The sequence below is a fragment of the Vicia villosa genome, linkage group LG7 (assembly GCF_029867415.1).
Source record: "Vicia villosa cultivar HV-30 ecotype Madison, WI linkage group LG7, Vvil1.0, whole genome shotgun sequence".
In the NCBI taxonomy this organism is placed as follows: Eukaryota; Viridiplantae; Streptophyta; class Magnoliopsida; order Fabales; family Fabaceae; genus Vicia; species Vicia villosa.
Genome location: NC_081186.1, coordinates 87,367,578 through 87,370,464, shown reverse-complemented (window position 1 = coordinate 87,370,464; position 2,887 = coordinate 87,367,578).

Sequence of the window (2,887 nt, the reverse complement as noted above, 5' to 3'; positions counted from 1 at the left end):
TTGACTTAACTACTTTCTTAATATTTTATTTTGTTGGATTACAAATCTATCGCCTTCCCGTACACGCTTCAAAAGTTCCTCAGTTGACCTCACAATTTCGTTGATGAAATTCTATGTCCTCTTCTCTTCTACTAGAGATAAACAATCTTTTTTGAAGAATTATAATACATCTGCGGTGGATTTTGAGGAAAATTTTGAGCAGTGTCAAAAACATATTCAACACCAATTAAAGCACTTTCGTTGTCAAGAAGGATTTTTCAAGAATTCGAGGGATTACGGCGTTTTTTGACATGTTCAAAATTATAAAATCGGTATGAAAAACAAGGTCATCCACCTTAACTAACACATCCTCCAAAATTTTATACGGATATATAATAGATCTCTCAACTAAGGGGAGAGTCATATGGGTAGACTTTGCATCTCCACAACCTGTTAGAGAAATGGTATGATAATCTTGGATATCTTCAAGAATCGTGTTCGTTCACTTTCCGAACAAAGTATTTCGAACCTATTCTTGTCTGGGTTCACGAAATCTTTGCGGGGATAATTCTCGAAGAACAATCTGTTTCTGACAATAGAGAACAGATCAGAATGTAGAGAGGAAGTCTGTAATTTCGTATATCAAATCGAAACCAAAAGACTCCTTATATAGGAGACCAATAATAGAAACGAACAGACACACCTTTTCGGAAAACAGTTATGTCTATTGGAACGGGTGCAACTATTCAAACGAATCGTAATGTCCGTTGGAAACGGGTGCAACTATTCAAACGAAACGTTATGCCCGTTTCTATTATTCATATTCAATTACGCGTTTGGCTCGACGAGCGTGCACTCCGCACTACCCTAACTCGTTTCAAACTTAACGCATAATTGCATTGGCCTATAGTAAATCACATTACTACCAAAATGCATTGATGATACTAAAATCACCAACAAACTCCCCCCATTTTAGTATAATCCTTGATTTACTTTACAGGTATAACGATCAAACAAATGCATAGAAGAAAATGTCTTACGATTGAATTTTCATCTTAGTACAAATACACATTCCAAATATTCGAAAATCGGGGTGTCATAATGATTGAACCCGTCAATCCATTTGAATATCTAAAGATATAGTACACATATGTTTCTTACAATACTCTACTATTCATACTTGACACTTTACAAGCCATGTGTCCTTATCCATTAATAAGCATATAGGAAGCCAAGTCCAAGCTTCTTGAAGCGGCAAAACTTCATGCTCACATAGGTGATCCTTTTAATTTTGCACCTGCATTAGCAATTTTTCAAAAGAACCATTAAGAAGATATATTTCAACCTAGCCATCACTTGCAGGTCTGAGCACATACCTTGGGAAGATAAACACAATTGCTCCAATCTTTAACTATGATCTTTCCACATTGAATTCTGCTTCTAACGTTGTATTAGAAGGGAATTGGGTATACCATAACTAATAGATTTAAATGGACTTTAATCCCATCCCAATTACCGACTTTTTCACTAAGTCTCTAGCTAACCCCTTCGTCAAGTGGTCAGCTAAGTTTTTTTGCGACCGAACAAACTCAATAGATATCACCCCATTCATGATTAATTCCCTAATCATACTATGTCTAATACTCAAATGTCTAGACTTTCCATTGTATATTTGACTATATGCTTTAGCCAATGTGGCACTGCTATCACAACAGATAGAAATTGGTGATATCGGTTTAGGCCATATCGGAATCTCATATACCAAGTTCCTTAGTCATCCTGCTTCTTTACCAGTAGCAGCTAATGCTACAAACTCAGATTCCATTGTGGAACTAGTTATACATGTTTGCTTCTTGGAAGCCCATGAGATGGCACCTCCCCCAAGCAAGAACACCCATCCACTTGTAGAGGATGAATCTTCAACATTATTTATCCAACTAGCATCCGAATAACCCTCTAACACCGAAGGAAATCCCATATATGACAATCCATAATTCATAGTATCCTTCAAGTACTTGAATACCCTAGTTATCGCATGCCAATGATGTCTACTAGGATTACTAGTAAATCTGCTCAACTTTCCAACCTCATAAGCAATATCCGGTCTAGTGCTAATCATAGCATACATCAAAGAGCCTATAGCTCTTGAGTATTCGAGTTGATCCACAGGTTTACTTGTATTTGGCATAAGCTTTTCTCCTGGATCCATGGGAGTACTTACTGGAGAACAATTTTCATAATTGAACTTCTTAAGTATTTTCTCAATGTAATGAGATTGCGTAATTACAATCCCCTTATTCACCCGTTTAATCTTAATACCAAGAATAACGTCTGTTTCTCCCATATCTTTCATGGAGAACTTTGATGACAAGAAATTCTTTGTTTTATCAACTTGATTTTGGTCGGTGCCAAAGATCAACATGTCATCAACATATAGACAAATGAAAACTCCTTTACCAGATGTATCAAATTTGCTATATACACATTTGTCAGCTTGGTTTAGAATGAAACCATTAGACAAAACAACCTCATCAAACTTTTGATGCCACTGCTTTAGAGCTTGTTTCAGCCCATACAACGACTTAACTAGCTTACACACTTTATGCTCATTACCAGGCATTACAAAACCTTCAGGTTGCTTCATATACACTTCTTCTTTCAAATCACCATTCAGAAATGCTGTTTTGACATCCATTTGATGAATCACTAGATTATGAATAGCCGCCAAGGCAATCAACAATCTAATAGTAGTGATACGGGCAACTGGAGCATAGGTATCGAAATAATCAATCCCTTCTTTTGTCTGAAGCCTTTGGTTACTAATCAATTCTTGTAGATGTTTAGTGTATCATCACTATAATACTTCCTTCTAAACATCCACTTGAGAAGTCCCTTGAAATTACATCTT